Here is a 21,049-nt window from a genome sequence, read left to right as displayed (position 1 = left end):
TGCCCAGATCTCAGGTTTCCCACAGGTGCATTGTGCAATTGACTGCACTCAGATCTCCGTGGCAACAAGCGGTCAACAGCGTTATTCACAAAGGCTTCTACTCGCTGAATGTTCAGCTGGTGTGTGGCCACCACAAACACATCCCAAAGGTCTGTGCATGGTTCCCAGGGAGTGTCCACGATGCCTACATTCTCAGTAGGTCCCAGCTGCCTGGCTTCCAGGATCTAGAAAGGCTGCAGGGTTTGCTCCTCGGGGCCAAGGGCTACCCATAGAGGACGTAGCTGATGACACCCGTGCGGCGGCCTTAGAGTGCAGCAGACGAAAGGTACAATGAGGCTCATGCTGCAACTTGCACCTTAGTGGAGCAAACCATTGGAATGTTGAAAATGAGATTCCGGTTCCTGGACTAGAATCGGTTTGGGAGGAGATGAGGAATAGCAGCGGGAAGAAGTCATTAGTGGGAGTGGTTTACAGGCCCCCTAACAGTAGTCACAGTGTAGGACAAAGTGTTCAAGAGAAAATATTGTGTGCTTGTGATTAAAGCACGGGAACAATCATGGATGATTTTAATCTACACATAAACTGGGAAAATCAAATTGGCAGTAGTAGCCTGGATGAGGAGTTCTTAGAATGTTTTCAAGATAGTTTCTTAGAGCAGCATGTTCTGGAACCAACCAGAGAGCAGGTTACATTAGACTTGGTATTGTGTAATGTGACAGGATTAATTAATGACCTCAGAGTAAAGGCACCCCGAGGTAGCAGTGACCACAATATGATTGAATTTTACATCCAATTTGAAAGGTAAAAGAGCGGGTCTAAGACTGGTATCTTAAACTTAAATAAGGGCAGCTATGTGGGGATGAAAGCCGAGCTAGCTGAAGTGAATTGGGTAACTAGGCTAGAGGATAGATCAATAGAGAAGCAGTGGCAGACATTTAAAGGGATATTTCAGAGTATTCAGAATAAGTACATTCCTACTATAAAGGGAAATTCAAAGGGGAGGACCCACCATCCGTGGTTAACTAAAGATGTTAAGGAAAGCATCAGACTTAAGGAAAAAGCATACAACTCCGCAAAGGTGATGGCAGGACAGATGATTGGACAGAATATAAAGAATGGCAGAGAACGACTAAATGATTAATCAGGAGAAAGAAATTACAGTATGAAAAGAAGCTAGTTAGGAATGTTAAAATGGATAGTAAGAGGTTCTAGAGGTATTTAAAAAGGAAAAGAGTAAGTAAAGTGAGCGTTCGTCCTCTTGAAAGTGACAGTGGGGAGTTAATAATAGATAATAAGGAAATGGCAGAAGAAAGGAACAAATCTTTTATATCTGTGTTAACTACAGAGGATACAAAAACATTCCAGTAATAGCTGTAAATCAGGAGTTGGACAGGAGAAAGGAACTTGGTGAAATTGAAATCACTAGGGAAATGGTACTGAGCAAATTGATGCAGCTGCAGGCTGGCAAGTCTCCGGGTCCCGATGGACTCCATCCCAGGGTCTTAAAAGAGGTGGCTAATGAGGTAGTTGATGCACTGGTGTTAATTTTCCAAAATTTGCTAGATTCTGGAAATGTTCCATTAGATTGTAAAGTAGCAAATATAACCCTTCTATTCAAGAAGGGAGGGAGGCAGAAAACAGGAAACTATAGGCCAGTTAGCTTGACGTTGGTCATGGGGAAGTTATAAAAATCAATCATTAAGGGGGTTATAGCTGGGCACTTAGAAGAGCTCAAGGCAATAGGGAAGAGTCAGCATGGTTTTGTGAAAGGAAAATCATATTTAACCAATTTATTGGAGTTTTTTGAAGGGGTAACATGCGCAGTGGATGTACTGTACTTGGATTTCCAGAAGGCATTTAATAAGACGCCACATCAAAAGTTATTACAGAAAATAAAGCGCATGGTGTAGTGGGTAACATATTAGCATGGATTGAAGGTTGGCTGGCTGGCAGGAAGCAGAGAGTATGCATAAGTGGATCTTTTTCTGATTGGCAGGATGTGACGAGTGGAATCCTAAAGGGGTCTGTACTGGGGCCTCAACTTTTTACGATTTATGTCAATGACTTAGATGAGGTGAGTGAAGACATGGTAGCTAAATTTGTAGATGGCACAGCCCAGCACTGCAAAGGGGAGACAAGCTAGCTCAGAATGAGATGGAGGAGCTGCATGTCTCCTCTGATGAGGAGGACATCAACAGGGATGAGGGTGAGGAAGTCTTTGAAGGCGAAGATGATGGCGATGAAGCCATCGCACAGGCCAGATGAGGCAGGCATGCTTGGGAGGCCCTCATAGCTGCTGGATTCGTGGAAGATGATGACGACAGTCTGGGAAGAGCATCCTGCAGTCAGCATCACGTTGAGGCAGTCTGGGAAGAGTGTCCTGTAGTCAGCATCACGGTGCAGCAGTCACTTCAAAAAGTGAAAAAAAACAAAAACAGAATTACCTGGAAAAACTCAGCAGGTCTGGCAGCATCGGCGGAGAAGAAAAGAGTTGACATTTCGAGTCCTCATGACCCTTCGACAGAACTTGAGTGAGTCCAAGAAAGAGTTGAAATATAAGCTGGTTTAAGGTGTGGAGGGGGGGGGTGGTGGAGAGAGAGAGAGAGAGAGAAGTGGAGGGGGTTGGTGTGGTTGTAGGGACAAACAAGCAGTGATAGAAGCAGATCATCAAAAGATGTCACAAACAACAGAACAAAAGAACACATAGGTGTTAACGTTGGTGATATTATCTAGACGAATGTGCTAATTAAGAATGGATGGTAGGGCACTCAAGGTATAGCTCTAGTGGGGGTGGGGGGAGCATAAAAGATTTAAAAATATTTAAAAATAATGGAAATAGATGGGAAAAGAAAAATCTATATAATTTATTGGAAAAAAACAAAAGGAAGGGGGAAACAGAAAGGGGGTGGGGATGGAGGAGGGAGCTCAAGACCTAAAGTTGTTGAATTCAATATTCAGTCCGGAAGGCTGTAAAGTGCCTAGTCGGAAGATGAGGTGTTGTTCCTCCAGTTTGCGCTGGGCTTCACTGGAACAATGCAGCAAGCCAAAGACAGACATGTGGGCAAGAGAGCAGGGTGGAGTGTTAAAATGGCAAGCGACAGGGAGGTTTGGGTCATTCTTGCGGACAGACCACAGGTGTTCTGCAAAGCGGTCGCTCAGTTTATGTTTGGTCTCTCCAATGTAGAGGAGACCACATTGGGAGCAACGAATGCAGTAGACTAAGTTGGGGGAAATGCAAGTGAAATGCTGCTTCACTTGAAAGGAGTGTTTGGGTCCTTGGACGGTGAGGAGAGAGGAAGTGAAGGGGAAGGTGTTGCATCTTTTGCGTGGGCATGGGGTGGTGCCATAGGAGGGGGTTGAGGAGTAGGGGGTGATGGAGGAGTGGACCAGGGTGTCCCGGAGGGAATGATCCCTATGGAATGCCGACGGGGGGGTGAAGAGAAGATGTGTTTGGTGGTGGCATCATGCTGGAGTTGGCGGAAATGGCGGAGGATGATCCTTTGAATGCGGAGGCTGGTGGGGTGACAAGTGAGGACAAGGGGGACCCTATCATGTTTCTGGGAGGGAGAAGGCGTGAGGGCGGATGCACGGGAGATGGGCCGGACACGGTTGAGGGCCCTGTCAACGACCGTGGATGGAAAACCTCGGTTAAGGAAGAAGGAGGACATGTCACAGGAACTATTTTTGAAGGTAGCATCATCGGAACAGATGCGACGGAGGCGAAGGAACTGAGAGAATGGGATGGAGTCCTTACAGGAAGCGGGGTGTGAGAAGCTGTAGTCGAGGTAGCTGTGGGAGTCGGTGGGTTTGTAATGGATATTGGTGGACAGTCTATCACCAGAGATTGAGACAGAGAGGCCAAGGAAGGGAAGGGAAGATTAAGAGATGGACCACGTGAAAATGATGGAGGGGTGGAGATTGGAAGCAAAATTAATAAATTTTTCCAAGTCCCGACGAGAGCATGAAGCAGCACCGAAGTAATCATCGATGTACCAGAGAAAGAGTTGTGGAAGGGAGCCGGAGTAGGACTGGAACAAGGAATGTTCCACATACCCCATAAAGAGACAGGCATAGCTGGGGCCCATGCGGGTACCCATAGCCACACCTTTTATTTGGAGGAAGTGAGAGGAGTTGAATGAGAAATTGTTCAGTGTGAGAACAAGTTCAGCCAGAAGCAGGAGAGTAGTGGTGGATGGGGATTGTTCGGGCCTCTGTTCAAGGAAGAAGCTAAGGGCCCTCAGACCATCCTGGTGGGGGATGGAGGTGTAGAGGGATTGGACGTACATGATGAAGAGGAAGCGGTTGGGGCCAGGGAACTGGAAATTGTTGATGTGACGTAAGGTGTCAGAGGAATCACGGATGTAGGTGGGAAGGGACTGGACAAGGGGAGAGAGAAGGGAGTCAAGATAACGAGAAATGAGTTCTGTGGGGCAGGAGCAAGCTGAGATAATCAGTCTACCGGGGCAGTTCTGTTTGTGGATTTTGGGTAGGAGAAAGAAGCGGGCCGTCCGAGGTTGGGCGACTATCAGGTTGGAAGCTGTGGGAGGAAGATCCCCAGAGGAGATGAGGTCAGTGACAATCCTGGAAACTTCAAAAAGTGACATCAGCACAATGGTGAGAGCTGATTGGTGAGCAGTGGGTCAGCATTTTTCTCCAGTTTAAAATAGAATAAGCTAAGGAAAGGTAAGGGTTCTAGTTTATATTTAAAATACATAAATAATTTAACTTTTTTTTTACTGTATTTAACTTAAAGTACGGATATTTTTCAACTCGGGGCTTCGCAGGACAGCTCAGTCCCATATTATGTACTGCCTGTGGGAAGTCCTAGACGCTCCTTGCGCTCTGAACGACCATGTGTGCAGGGAGTGCCACCAACTTCAGCTACCTGAGTTCCGAGTTTCTGAGCTTTAGTGGCAGCTGGAGGCACGAGGTGCGTCTGCGAGGCTGAAAGTTTCTTGGATAGCACGTTTTTAGACGTGGTCACCCCACAGCTTATGGAAGTGCAGACAGAGAGGGAATGGGTCACCATCAGTCAGAAGAAGGGTGTCAGGCAGGTAGTCAGGAAATCTCCAGGATGCATCTCGCTCGGGAACTGTTTTTCTGTGTTGGAAAATGGTCAGAGTGATGGTTCCTCTGGAGAGTGCAGCCACGCTCATGGCACTGTGAGTGGCTCAGCTGCACGGGGGGGGGGCAAGGAAAGAGGGGAAGAGCAATAGTGGTAGGAGACTTGATTGGAAGGGGAACAGACAGGCATTTCTGCGGCCATAGATATGATTCCAAGATGGTGCGTTGCCTCCCTGGTGCCAGGGTCAAAGATGTCACTGAACAGCTTCAGGGCATTCTAAAGAGGGAGCAAAAACAGACAGAGATCGTGGTACATATTGGTACCGATGACATAGGTAGAAAGATGGATGAGGTCCTGCAAGCAGAATTTAGGGAGCTAGGAAACAGATTAAAAAACAGGGCCTCAAAGGTAGTAATCTCTGGATTACTTCCGGTGCCACGTGCTAACTTACTGATCGACCCTCCTACATGAAGTCTAAATCGTTTATATATATAAGCAGCAAGGGACCCAACACCGATCCCTGTGGAACGCCACTGGAGACAGGCATCCAGTCACAAAAATACCCCTCGACCATCACCCTCTGCTTACTGCCACTCAGCCAATTCTGGACCCAATTTGCCAAATTGCCTTGGATCTCATGGGCTCTTCGTTATCTGTCTCCCATGCAGGACCTTATCAAAAGCCTTGCTGAAGTCCAAGTAGACTATATCAAATGCATTGCCCTCTTTGACACATCTGGTCACCTCTTCGAAAAATTCAATCAAGTTGATCAGACATGACCTCCCCTTAACAAAACCATGCTGACTGTCCTTGATTAATCTCTGCCTCTCCAAGTGTGGATTAATTCTGCCCCTCAGGATTGCTTCCAATAGTTTCCCCACCACTGAGGTTAGACTGACTGGCCTGAAGTTCCCTGGTTTTTGCCTTCCTCCCTTCTTGAATAATGGTACCACATTGGCTATCCTCCAGTCCTCTGGCACCTCTCCAGTGGCCAGAGAGGTATTGATAATTATTGCCAGTGCCTCTGCTATCTCCTCCTTTGCCTTACTCAAGAGCCTGGGATACATTTCATCCGGGCCTGGAGATTTATCTACTTTTGAGCCTGCCAGACCACTTAGAACCTCCTTCCTTTCTTTGCTAATTACTTTAATTATATCAGTACTTCTGCCTGATTTCCTTACTCATGTCTTCCTTCTCAATTGTGAACACTGACACAAAGTATTCAATTAGAACCCTACCTACGTCTTCTGGCTCCACACACAAATTACCACTATGGTCCTTAACTGGCCCTACTCTTTCCATAGTTATCCTCTTACTCTTAATGTACTTGTAAAATAACTTTGGATTTTCCTTTATTTTACCTGCCAATATTTTTTCTTTTTAAGTTCCCCCCTACACATTCTATACTCCTCTAGGGCTTCTGCTGTTTTGAGCCCTTGGTATCTGCCATAAGTCTCCCTTTTTCTCTTTATCCAAACCTGTATATCCCTCGATAGCCTTAGATTACAACAGGATATAGACAGGCTGGTCAGATGGGCTGATCAGGACTGATCAGTGGCAAAATGGAATTTAATCCGGATTAGTGTGAGGTGATGCACTGGAGCAGGACAAACGAGGCATGGGAATACACGATGAATGGTAGGACCCTGGGAAATAGCGAGGATCAGAGGGACCTTGGTGTGCATGTCCACCGGTCCCTTAAGGTAGCAGGACAGGTAGATAAAGTGGTTAAGAAGGCATATGTGATACCTGCCATTATTAGCCGAGGCATAGAATATAAGAGCAGGGAGGTTTTGCTGGAACTGTATAAAACGCTGGTTAGGTCACAGCTAGAGTTTTGCGTGCAGTTCTGGAATCCACATTACAGGAAGGGTGTGATTGTACTGGAGAAAGTGTAGAGGAGATTTATCAGGATGTTGCCTGGGCTGGAAATTTTCAGTTATGAGGTGAGATTGGATAGACTGGGGTTATTTTCCCTGGAGCAGAGGAGATTGAGGGGGGACATGATTGAGGTGCATAAAATTATGAGGGGCATAGATAGAGTTGACAGGAAGGAACTTTTCCCCTTGGTAGAGGGATCAATAATCAGGGGGCATAGATTTAAGATAAGGGGCAGGAGGTTTAGAGGGGATGTGAGGAAGAATTTTTTCACCCGGGGGTGGTGGGAATCTGGAACTTGCTGCCTGAAAGTGTGGTAGAGGCAGAAACCCTCATAACATTTAAGAAATATTTGGAGGTGCGATTGCGATGGCATGACTAGTGCTGGAAAATGGGATTAGAACAGTGAGGTACTTGTTTGACCGGCGCAGACTTGATGGGCTGAAGGGCCTTTTTTGGTGCTGTAGACCTCTATCACTCTAATGACATGCAGTGAGGAGATACCATAGATCCTCACGGTGCATCTGTGAACATTTGAATCCTGTGTGGCTAATGGCAGTGCGTATACCCTCTGTGATAAGGCTCCTGTCATGGAGACACAGCAGATGCCCATTGTCCCTGCATTCCAGGAGGATGGTGACAACATGCAGTGGGGACATTCCATTGATTCTCTCATAGCTTACGTGAATGTTTGACTCCTGTCTGGCTGATGGCGCTCTGTTTGTACTCTGCGAACAGGGTCATATCATGGAGACGCAGTGGAGGAACATTAACTTCTCCTGATCCTATGGCATCCTTCATGAGCTGAACCCTTCAGGATCACACTGTCACTGGACACAGATGCTGATGAGATGGGGGGCCAGACGCACCTCAAAGGTACTGGCAGCACGTGGAGAGAATGATGGAACTCTGTGCCGCTGGCCCAGGAAATTCTGGAAGCAATGATAAGCCCCATCGAGGTGCAGGCATCACTGATGTGACCAGTGACAGTGAAAGCACACCAGGAGTGTGCTGGGAATGTTGAACAAAGCACAGGGTAGAGGCCCTGGATTAAGACACCGGCCTTTATCTTGTGTAGGAACCAAGGTTTCACATCTGAATGACATGAACACTGCTCATCAGTACAAGGAACCATAGGCTTGGAGATATTCTTGGGAGTTTATTAACAAAGTGAACATTACATACAAGTGATTAACACCCATGTCCAGGCTGTGCAGCTACATCTTCTTGACCTTCCTAACCCTGCCGCTACGTCTTGGTGCTCCCCCGACATCCAGAGTGGAGGTGCAGGCAGCCTGCTGACTGCAATGCCGTGTCTCTGATGACCTTAACAGGTGTCGTCTGGAGGGCCGAGACCTGGAGTGTCCTGGCCCGTTTTTGAGATCCTGCTGTGTAGCAGTGGCACCCTCCTTGGCCTGTACAGCTGGATTTGCTGGGGTCATAGGAAGAGGGGGTGACGATTGGCTGGTCATTCATGGAGTCACCTGGGTGGATGGCCCCGTGGTTGCACCTCCTAATCCTCATCCCTATGGGTGAAGGCCACTGGCTGACTCCTTGAGGAGGAGGGGAAGCCAGAGTGAGATTGAGCTGCCTTGCACCCCTCTCGTGTTGACACTGTTGGAGGCCAACTATGGCATCAGCGATGGAGTTCAGTCTGTGCAGCAGTGAAGGACCGATGTCCTGGACCAAAGTCTCCATGGTAGTCACCATCCTACCAGTGTTGACCTTGGTTCATTGGCATGCCGGCACTATCACCTCAGACTGAAGGTGGACAGACTCCTCCACCGTGCCTTGCAATCTGACGAGTGCAGTGGACATCCCTTCCTGATGTTCCTGAGCTTGCCTTTGCAGCTCTAACAACTGAGGTATGACCAAGTCCAAAGACTCCTCATCTGACTCAAGCTCAGCAGATTTCTGGTCTCCAGCAGTCCTTCGAGTGCCAGAAATCTGGGAAGTCCCTGCTGCCACCTGCTGTGGATCAGTGCGATGTGCTCACCAGATTGTGACCCCGAGGCTACTCTAATGCTTGGTCCCACCGATGTGTGTGTCTCTGTGGTGGTGGAAGGTTTGGATGAGCACTGTGATGAGTCATCAATGAGGGTTTCAGCAGATTCCTCTCCCGAGGTGTCTTCAGGGCTTGATCTGAGAACCTGAGTCATGGACTCTCTCGGCTGTTTCCCAGATGTGTCTGCGAAAGCAAGGAGGGATAATTAATGCATAGCTGTGGCCTGTGAAACAGGACACTTCACTCACAGGGTGGTTGTCTGATGGATGTTGCATTGTTGGATCCACACTTTGTTTAGCACTGCCCAACTCACCATTAGCTCAGGAATGGTCTAGATCTTCACCAGCCAGCTGGATGACTTTATTTTCAAAGTCCATGAAGACCTTGGTTTCATGCATTCCTCCACCACTGCAACCCCTCCCTTTTGTTGTGTTCCAGCTTGCCCTGCATGAAGACAGATGGAGAGCATGTAAGCATGATAAATATGCCTGGCATGTGTGGATGGTGAGTGGTCCCATCGATGGGATGAAGACAATAAAGGTATGTGGTGAGAGAATGAATGGGGACATCCCTTGAACTGCCAGTGAATGAGATCCCTGTGGATGTGTGATGGGTTTGTGAGCGTGAGAGTTGAGAGTGATGAGAAGAGTGACTTACCCTGGCAGAACAGAGGAGACCATTTATCCTCTTTCGGCACGAGGTGGCTGTCCTCTTTTGCAGGGTGTTGGCATTGACCACTGCTGCCACCGCCACTCAAGCCAGACTGATGATGTTGCTGCCCTTTCTGTGGCCAGAGCAGGGGTAGAGGGCATCACAGCGAGCCTCCATGGCATCCAAAAGTGTTCCAGGAACGCGTCACTGATTTGGGGGCTACAGTCTTTTTGCCTTTCTGGCTGCACATTAAATATGGTGCCCAGCATGAGGAAGCGGCAAGGTGATGGCATGGCAGGTGAATTAGAGGCTGTCTAGTAGTGAAACGGCGTGTTTCCTGGGAATGCATGATTAATGAGGCAGGATTAAGACAACACAGCGTGAAACGCCACCAATGTCCGCTTGTTACCACATTTATTGCAAATCTGGCATGATTCTGCCCTAAGTTTGTGTTTAACAGCTTGACTTTGCATTTAAACTCTCTACCATTATGTTTTTCACATTTAAGATTTGCAGTTGTGCCTCATCTGTAATAGCAGTAGCTAAGAAAATAGAAGAATTGCTTATAGAATATGTAATCACAGATATCTTGGTGTGATGTGGTGTGACATTAGTATGATTTTAAAAGAATAACACTACAATTTAAAATCCCTGATATATTCAGGCCATTACAGTTTATATTGCACATCTTCATCTATTTTTGTGTTGGATGCTAACAGGTTTATGGAAATAAACTAAACAGAGGCATGTTATTTTATTTATTACATTAAATGTGCAATAGAACAGCAAATGGTTGCCCGAAGCTTTTCATTTTGCTGAGTGTGCTATTGTAAAGGAGAGGGGAAGAAATTTCACAATAGTGTCTGATTAATTCTGCTTTATATGTTGTTAATTATTTACCAGACATTAAAAAATGGTTATAACTTTACCTAATCATACTGGCCACTCATAACAACATGCATTTGGGTCACACATGGTAATATCAGAGTAACAACCACAAATCTTAAAAAAAAGGCAAGGCACCACAAGTACATTTTTTTCTCTTGTCTGGACAATTTAAGAACTTACATAAAAATGTCTTAGGAAGTTTTAGTTACAGTTACAGCAGAAGCTCACCACTATGTTTAACAGTCTCCAAACCAAGCTATAGAGAAATCATATTGGGAGAGTTTCTGTTAGACTGGTACAAAGACACCATCATAGGAAAACGACTCATTTACCCAAGCCCAAAGAATTTGGATGCAGGTTGGCAGTCAGATTTAGAGACCTGTAGGGATACTCTTGGAAGTAAATCAATAAAACTGTGTAGTCTGTCAATAAAGTACACAGATAAGGTTCCTGCTGCTTGTCCAGTGGGGTCCACTTACCCATTAGAACATTGACTTGCAGCATTATCTGGAGCCAAGTGGGATAAGTTGTAATTCCAAGTAACAGGCCCATCCTGCTAGGTGTCATTCATGGTGCAGGCATAATGGTCATTGTATACAACACTCTTCTGATTAAGGTATTAAAGTGGGGTAATAAAATAATTTGATATTAAAACTGATATTAAGATGTGCATTAACTGCTCTAAAAATAGGCAAGTGTAGTTATGAGCATTAAAGGCTTTAAAGTAGGCCAGTGCAGCCATGAGAGCTCTTTCTAGGCATGATGGGAAATATAGTCAATACTGTGGGAACTAGCTTAGAATCACAAGCTGTGAACTAAATGGCCTTCACATCTTGGGTAAGCAAGGCGTTAAGGAGATAAAGAAACAGACAGGGAGTGATAGGTTATGGGGGTTGTAACAAACAGTGCTTTGCTATGTAAGAAGCGAGGGCTATAAAATTATATCAAATTTCTATTGTCAGAGATCCTTGAAAAAACTACCAGGAGGATCTCTCCAGCAAATGCTTGAAAACAGACTTTGCTCACTGGAAACTCATTGGTCTCATCTTTATACCATAACCATATTGAATTGCTGAGCCTACCCTGAAAGTTAACTTGGTTCTAAACTTTCATAACCAGTTGTCAATTGGAACCATTTAATTCCCTAAAAGACACAATTTAACTCCTACTTCCCTCTACAGAAAAATGTCACCATTTCGGCTACAATACTATCCTTGATTCACACTTCAAAAATATTGTGCAATATTCAATGGGCTCTTCTTAAGAGAGTACAATTAAAATGTATCAGCAAATGTATCGATCTTAGGTTCCCAGCCACACTGGAGGGAAGACAGGTCAGAAATAGAGCTACAACAGTGTACTTGTAATTCACCAATCCATGCTCCCTTCAAATTTGGCGCCTCAAACGTTATGACAAAGGGGTAAGCACTTTTTAGGGTATCTCCTGGTAGTATTGAACAACGAGCAAATTCTACGTTGTTTTAAATATTCTCCCCAAATAGTCAAACAACAAATGCTATTCCATGGCCTGAATCTTGCATTCGTAGGATGTGCACAATCATGGGCCCAGAAGCGGACGCGAAGTGCGCTTCTACCCATGATCGGCTCCGAATGCAACTTCATGCTGGCTGGCCAATTAATGGGGTGGATGTTGTGGGAAGAGGGCGGGCACCAAGAGAAGGGGGAGTGTGGGCTCGCGCTCCCTGACAGTTGTTGTGGAGCTGCCTCAGGGAGCTGCAGTAATTTAAAAATGAAATGAGCTCAATAAACTGCTGCAAACTGCGACAATACTGTAAATGCAAGTGCCTGGCAGCAGTCTACATAGCACATCATCCTTCAAACGTCTTCTTTTATTTTATTTAACCCCGGACATTTCATCCCACCCTGGATCTAGTTTGTAGTGAAAACGCAAAGGCTGCCTGGCCGTTTGGCCTGTCTGTGAATCATTAAAGTGGACTGGCTGCATAAAATCGCTGACAATGACCTCCTTAATAGGCTTAATTGCCCATTCAATTGTAGGCGGACGTACTCCCGACTCTTGTGCGCATCCGCCGACCGTAATGTTGAGCGCAAGTGCAATGATGGCGGGAGGCACGCCCGATGTCATTTCATGCAATTTTATGTGGGTTCGGGAAGGCAAGATTCAGGCCCATCATGACAACCACATTAATTACTAATCATGCTCATATAAAATGTTGCTAAAAAGTGGATATTAATTTTAGGAATCTAGAATGTATTTTAATAGAAGTTACTAAAACCTTAATTCTGAATCCAGTGTGCCCTGCCTACCAACACTTAGATGTAAGTGGGAGGTAAAATTGTTCCACGATCATGCATGTCACTGAATGCTATCCAGGAAACAGCTGCAATGGCTTCATTATGTGGCATTCCATGGTGCCTGCATTATTTTAAGAGAAGGAACACTAGCTAGAAGATTAGCAATATCCTGTATATTCCTCTGAGACAGTTGGCAATCAGGAGCATTTTGGCCAGGACAACATGTAAACTGTTTCTCAGCGTTTCACCAAGCTTAAATATACTAAATCAATAATTATAGAAGGGCAGTGGTTATCCACAGTATATAAATCAGAGTTTGTGGTACTTCCCAAAGAATGGAGTAGTTCCCAATTTGTTTGTGCCATACTTGATGGGACCACAAGAAATATGTGTAGTTCTTCAAGCCTGTACCTCCAGTGAATTACAGCATGGCTGATCTGTACCTTAACTCCATTTATCTGTCTTAGTTACATAAAACTTAATACCCTTGCCTCACAAATATCGAACAGCTTTGAAATTTTTAATTGGCCTAGCTTCAGTTTTTGGGGGGATAGAGGTCCAGATTTCCACTAGCACTTTGCCCCTGAATAGCCTAGCTCTAATTTTATGAGTACACCCCTTAAATACCAATACACTTATTCCTCATTTGGAGCCACATAAAGGAAATTGGTAACTATATTGCCTCAAATGGCAATCTCTCTCCATGCAACTTACAGTTGTGCTTTTACTGCTAACTTCAAGCTGCCTGCTAATTTAAATAATTATAGCATGCAGCCAGAGCAAAGCATGCGGTTAAGTGGCTGCACTTCTGAGAAGGGTTGCAATAGAGGTTGGAATGATTTCAAGCTAGTCTACACTGCTTAAAGCCAGCCTGCACCTCTTAAAGGGGAGGTGGATTTGGGCTGAGCTAGGTGGCGGAAATCATTCGAAGTAATTTTGACCTGGAAAAGGCATAAGAACAGCACAACATGGAAGAGAACATGCTTTGAGATTTCATAGCATTGGCGGCCTTAGTGCAGAAGATGGAGAGGAGAAGATATCTCATCTATCCACAGGTTGAAGAAATACTCAATAGGTCTGGTAACATTCATGGGGAGAGAAACAGTTAACATTTCAGGTCTATGATTCTTCATCAGAACTTCTGAAAAGTTAACTTTGTTTCTGTCTCCACGGAAGCTCTCAGATCTGATGAGTATTTTCAGGATTTTCTGTTAAGAAGCACCATCATCCCCTCTAATACTAGCAGCCATCTGTTCAGATACTGACTGTGTGCAAATTTCAGAGGCTACATAGAGACAAGATTTGCACATGGTGGGGCACTGGGCACAACTGCACTTTGACTAAGGCAGGCGACAGTTCGTTGGAGGGTGAGGTTGTGCATGGTTAATGCTGTAGAGAACTCAAATAAGGACTTCAGTGGTCAACTGAAGAAGGCAGATGGCTGCGTACAATTAAATGTTTAGTGTATTGGCAAGTTTGCCAGCGAACCTGCAGGCAGATCAAGGGGCATGGAGGAATCTGACACTAATTTGGCACAGGGCTTTGTACAGAGCTTGGAGCCCATTGTTTCCAGTTCACTTGCGGACTAAGCCATGATGCAGCAGCTTCCACTGTCCGCAAGCATGACCCAGGCCTCCCTGTCGCTTGCCATTTCAACACATAATCCTGCTCTCATGCCCACATGTCCATCCTTGGCCTGCTGCAATGTTCCAGTGAAGCTCAACACAAACTGGAGGAACAGCATCTCATCTTCTGACTAGGCGCTTTACAGCCTTCCGGACTGAATATTGAGTTCAACAACTTTAGATCATGAACTCTCTCCCCCATCCCCATCCCCTTTCCGATCTCCCTTTTTTCCAATAATTTATATATATTTTTCTTTTCCCAATGTATTTCCATGCATTGTTTTATCTCTACCTTTTAGCCTATTTCGATCCCTTCCCCCCACCCACCCCCACTTGGGCTATCTGTACCTTGCTCATCCTGCTTTCCATCCTTAATGTCACCTCTTAGTACATTTCTTAGCTAATATCACCACTGTCAACACCTCTTTGTCCTTTTGTCTATGACATCTTTTGGCAATCTCTGTCTCTATCCAGCTCTACTTGTCCCACCCCCCCCCCACCCCCCCCTTAAACCAGCTTATATTTCACCTCTCTTCCTCTCTTTTATTTTTCCTTAGTTCTGTTGAAGAGTCATACGGACTCGAAACGTTAACTGTGTTCCTCTCCGCAGATGCTGTCAGACCTGCTGAGTTTTTCCAGGTATTTTTATTTTTGCTTTTGTTTTCCACTGCAGCACAAACAGGAGTTACTAAAAATCTGGGTTCTGCAGTTGGAAGCTCAGACTGAAGTCACGCAAGCTTAGCTTGCTGATACAAAGCCCTTTGGCGCACAGAATACAAAAGCAAGGAAGTTATGTTAAGCCTGTAAAAAACACTGGCTCAGTCGCATCCAGAGTATTGTGCCCAGTTCTGGGCAGCACACTTTAGGAAGGATGTGAAGGAATTAGAGAGAGTGCGGAAAAGACTCACGAGATTGGTTCCAGGAATGAGGAACTTCAGTTACGGAGAAAGACTGGAGAAGTTGGGATTGTTTTCCTTGGATAGAGGTGTTCAAAATCATGAGGGGTCTGGACAGAGTAAATAGTGAGAAACTGTTCCCATTGGTGCGAGAATTGAGAACCAGGCGGCACAGATTTACGGTAATTGGTAAAAAAAAGCAATGGCGTAATGAGGGGTAACTTTTTCATGCTGCAGGTGGTTAGGATCTGGAATACACTGTGTGGTTGAGGCAGGGTCAACTGAGGCTTTCAAAAAGAAATTAGATCATTATCTGAAAAGGAAAAGTTGCAGGGCAACATGGGGAAGAATTGTCCCCCCGTCGGAGGGGATCTGCAGGAGCGGGCGCGGTCAGGTGCGCTTCCGATCGGCACCTCCATTCAGGGGCGCACCGCCATTTTATGTGGGCAGGCCAATTAAGGCCCACCCAGTGTGACGTCTACCAGGAAGCGGGGGCAGGGGCGTGGGGGGGGGGGTTTCCCTCAGCTGGGAGTGCACTCTTTCGCGCATGCGTGCTAAAGAGCACACTCATCTCCCTGAAGCTAAGTGCTTCTTCAGGGAGATAGGCCCCAAATTTAAAAATTGTAAAGGTACAGAAACTAAATTCCCTGACATGTCCCGTCGTATGACACTGTCATGTGAGTTGGGACAAGTCCATCACTTTAAATCAAACATTTATTAAATTTTTAAAAACCCTCGTGAAACCTTATCCCACCCGTGGATGAGGTTTCTTGCTTTTTCTGACGCCCGCCAGGGCTCCTGGCCTGCCTGCCAACCTTAAAGTTAGATGGGCAGGCCCATTAATTATGTCAATTCCTTTTTAAATGGCCTCAATAGGTTGTTGACAGGTCGATGGGCGCACAGCTGATTTAGCTATGCCCCTGCTGACCTGAAAATTGAAATGATGTGGGGTGACATCGTGCGGAATGCCCGACGTCATCCTGCATCATTTTACACATCAGCTAGCAGGCCCTCCCCTGCCCTGCCTCGCCCCCCGCCCCCAACTCGCTGACCTAAACATCCTGGCCATGGAAATGACAGGGGAGTGTTATGTGTATTGTATTATGGCGCATTCACTACATGATGCACCTCATCCTCATGCCCAAAATGTGCATGCTCCTTGACAGCTATGTTATAATAAAAAATTTAACTGTAGACTTATTTCCCTAAGGATCAATTTTTAAAATTTATTCTCAGAATATGGCTGTTGCTGGCAAGGCTAATGATTATTGCCCATCTCTATCTGTTCTTGAGTAGGTGGTGATGAGCCTCCTCCTTGAATAGCTACGCAGTGAAGGTGCTCCCACATTGTATTAGATGAGAATGAAGGAACAGTGATATATAGTTAAGTATGGCTTGTGTGGAGTTGGATGTTTGTATGGTACTTAAAGGGGATGGTTTTTCCATGCACCTGCTGTCCCATGTGCTTCTAGGTGTCGAAGGTACCTTGGTGAGTTGCTGTAGTGCATCTTGTAGATATTACTGCCTGCAGCCACAGTGCCCCATGGTGGAGGAAGTGAATGTTTAAGACAGTGGATAGGGTACCAATCAAGCAGATCTGTTTTGTCCTGGATGGTGATGGATGACAAAATATTTATGTTTCCACCCAGTTACTGTAAGAAATATTGCTGTATTGGAGTATATTAATCACCCAAAACGCATTCTAGATTTTGCATTGCACAGATTTATAGATATGTTGTGAATAACTTACTTTTGACTCCATATTCTTTATGCATTCCTTAAATCATTTAATCTCAATTGAGTTTGTCATCTTCATCTGTATTCAATTAGCCATGTGGCTTTATTTTTGGCAAAAGAAGTACAAAAACAGCTTTTGTTAAGTCTCGGGCCCAACACCCTGGTGGTTATATTGTTGTATATCGAGAGTGAAATGATCACTTACTGACAAAGATAAAATCAATGCTGTTAATGTTTACAATGCAAACCAAACCAGTGATTCTGACTGAATTAAAGATCCAAACATGGCATTGTTGATTACACATTTATATCGCAGCACAAAAAAGATGTGAATAACAACATCAAATGTTTCTTTAATGCAAGCTCAACTTCTGGGCCTGAATTTTTCAGTCGACGTGCGGAGCTGGGCCTGACACGTCAGTGTGTAAAATGACGTGCGATGATGTTGGGCATGCATCCTGACATCATCGTGCTGTTTCCTTCGGCGTGCGCCAGAGTTGGCTGCACGCCCGATGATATTTAAACAGACTATTAAGGCCATTAAAGAATTAATTGGTATCATTGTTTATGCTGTCCGACCTTAAGGGTCCTTAAAGGGCCAAGTGGCCTTTAGGTTTTTTAGGAAACCTCATCCACGAGTGGGACGAGGTTTCTTAAAGCTTTTACGAATCAAATAAAAATAATTTCTGAAATATAAAAACATGTCCCATCTCATGTAACACAGTCACAAGAAGGGGACATGTTTAATTAAATTTTCAAAGCATTTATTTATTTACGCAGCTTTGTGCCTCAGGGAAATTGAAGTGCTCTTTTGCGCGCATGCGTGAATGAGTGCTGGTCCTGACTCTTCCTCCTTCCCCTCACCTGCACAGGTAGCACTGAGCGGGCCTTAATTGGCCTGCCTGCATAAAATGGTGGTGTGGAGTCGATTGTGGGCGGCGATCGGCTCTGCGACTGCCCCCACCAGCTCCCACTGACTGAAAAATTCAGGCCCTGCTGTAAGCAGGCTTTTGCTAGTTCTATTGATTTAATGCCTGTTTTTACTGTGATAAATGCTGCTATGCAATGTAGCAGACACTTTTTGACATTTTCAATAGAATGAAACATTAGTTAACATCCTCTTCAGTGAGTGAGTAGGTGGCTGAGTTGGAAGGTGAGTGAGCAAGTGGTTGCATGAGTTGCAGGGTGAGTGCATGACTGAGTGGCTATATTGGAAGGCTGAGTGAACGGGTGAGTGAGCTGGATGAGTGAATTGGAAGGGTAAGTGAGTGAGTTGGAAGGGTGAAGTGGAAGGGTGAGTACATTAGTTTTTTTTGCTCTTCTCCTACCCTTTATTTTACTCCTTTTTAAATATTGCTTATTCTTCTACATATCATTTGTTTCCATCAGGGGATGTACATCGGAGACATGAAACTCATCTGCTCTCTCCACAAATATTGACTGACCATTCAGTCTTGCCAGCCTTTTCATTTTTGCTTCAGTTTTCAGTATTGTGTTTATGTAAGATCTTTTCATATATCCCGATTTTGCCCATACAAAGTGCTATTATAAGAAATTGTCACACATTCTTTACCGCTAATACAAGTTCAAGGACTGGGAAATATTGAATTGTCTGGTTAATGCTCTTTATTTGCACCTTCCAAACCTGCAACCTCTACCACCTAGATGGACAAGTGTAGCAGATAGATGGGAACACCACCACCTGCAAGTTCCCTTCCAAGCCAAACACCATCCTGACTTGGAGCTATGTTGCTATTCCTTCACTGTCACTAGGTCAAAATCCTGGGACTCCCTTTCTAACAGCACTGTGGGTATAGTTATACCGCATGGACTGCAGCAGTTTAAGAAGGGAGCTCACTCTCTTTCAGAAACTATCCTCAACCACCGAAGCCATACAGGGTCCGCCCCTGGCGCTTCAGGGGGTAGACCACATCCATGGCCGTCACCGTCTTGCATTTGGCGTGTTCAGTGTAGGTGACCGAGTCCCTGATCACGTTTTCCAAGAAAACCTTCAGGACTCCGTGGACCTCCTTGTAGATGAGGCCGGAGGTGCGCTTGACGCCCCCGCGGCGGGCCAGCCGCCGGATGGCCGGCTTGGTGATGCCCTGGATGTTATCGCGAAGGACCTTGCGGTGCCGCTTGGCTCCGCCTTTGCCCAGCCCCTTTCCGCCTTTCCCTCTGCCCGACATGACCTACACCCACTGACCAAGAAGGGAGCTCACGACCACCTTCCCTAGGGCTATTAGGTATGGGCAATAAATGCTGGCCTAGCCAGTGATATCCACATCCCATGAAAGAATAAAAAAAATTAAATCCAATCAATGAGATTGTTATAGTGCGCAGCTATGATGTAACAAATTTTTAGAAAAACTGTTCTAAAGGTCTCATTTAAAAAAACATTAGACGGAGTTTAAAAACTGTTCTCAAAATGGCTCCAGACTACTAGAGAGAAGTGTGGATTTCAATCATCTTTCACTTACCTCCTGAGGAGACCAGCATGCATTCCTCATGCATACACATTTAAAATTCGAAGACTGTTCCAAAAATTAAACAGAAAGTCATTGACTTGATGGATTTTCCTCCAAATACAAAGCCATTAACTGGTAAGCCACTATAAGGTATGAACAACTTGACCATTTTAATAAGTACAAGGCGTAAGGAGACTTCGGATAGCTTTAATGGAATTACCGCTTGCCTTATATGGAAAGTGACTCGGCATTGTTGTACAGGTCACATGAAAATGATGGCCATCTTGCTTTACCCTAAAAAAACATTGAAAAGGGCAGAAAAAAGGCAGATCCATAGTGAACCATCTGGAAAAAAGGCTTCAATCCAGGAAGAGACAGAGAAAGGAATCTAAAAACAGCTACTGGTCTGCAATTAAGCAACTAGGCAGCTAAAAGTGCCAAGTCTGCAGAATAGAACTTTGGAAGTTCTCTCCTCCCTGTAAACCCTGATTCCACCTATTAAGCTCATCTTTTAAAGCAACCTCCAGCAATTCAACAGTGGAAGCCATTGCAGTTGCAGAGACAACTCTACACCCTCAAGACCTTCACTTCAGACAACAGAGCACCTCAACTTCAAAACACATCAAGCCTGCTGAGTGTGTGGTAAGGTCAACCAAGGCATTCAAGTGGGAATTGAATTATTATCTGAAGGAAAGGAATGTGCACGTCTATGGAGAGAAGGTGAGAAGTGGCACTAGGTAATTGCTGCCTCAGTGAGCTGGCGCAGGCATAACAGGCCAAATAGCCTCTTTTTTGCTGGAACAATTCTGTGATTCTACACTGAATATGGACTAATCTTGATTTATGTTATAAGCATCCTTTCATCTTCATTTTTAACTAATCTTTGTGTGTGTATGTGTTAGCAACTTCATCCTCCCTTAGGTAACTTCCAGAGCAATAGTGTGAAATTAGCTAACCTCTCCATTTTTTAAGTAAAAAGGCTTTGCTGTTGGGTTGTTTTAAATTGAATTTCTCACTCCATACATACATACATTATTCATGGATGACTTTGGGGAAACAACATTAAAACATGTGACAAGATAATCAAATAAGACCTATTACAAGAAATGTATATGAGTATAGGTACCAGTTATAACATTGTAAATCACACACCAGGAACTCCTTCAAGAGATGAAAAGTATGGCTTCTTGACTATTTATGCTAGCCGCAGCTAGGCTAAATCAAAAATTCCCTAAGGAGCACCAGTTTCTATATCTTTTATATTTGTTATTAAGTCCTCCTAATGTAATGTAATTATGTTAACACGTCCTAAATACGCCTGGTTATTCTCTCTTCAACAAGTCTAAGCAGTAACATTTGTTTACTCAATAATGAGAAAGTGTGGGTATCATTTGTGGACTTCCTCTTCCCAGAGCATTCACAAGCCTATTTATACTAGATTTCCTCCCTCATCTCCAAAACACTGTTTTGGTCACATAATTACTAAACGGTTAAATTACTGAGTAACAAATTGACTGAAAAGATACAGCCACTTCCACGATTTCCCACCCCAAATTATT

At 44.8% G+C, this 21,049-nt stretch overlaps 1 protein-coding gene across 2 annotated transcripts in view; it reads right to left on the bottom strand.

Moving 5' to 3' along the window:
• acox3 (acyl-CoA oxidase 3, pristanoyl) overlaps nucleotides 1-21,049 on the bottom strand; it is a 211,894-nt gene that overhangs the window by 19,988 nt on the left and 170,857 nt on the right. The gene's annotated exons all lie outside the window — the stretch shown is intronic.

This window comes from Carcharodon carcharias, chromosome 1, assembly GCF_017639515.1.
Source record: "Carcharodon carcharias isolate sCarCar2 chromosome 1, sCarCar2.pri, whole genome shotgun sequence".
In the NCBI taxonomy this organism is placed as follows: domain Eukaryota; kingdom Metazoa; phylum Chordata; class Chondrichthyes; order Lamniformes; family Lamnidae; genus Carcharodon; species Carcharodon carcharias.
Note: the sequence above shows the minus strand (reverse complement) of the source record. Positions and strands in the feature narration are given on the sequence as shown.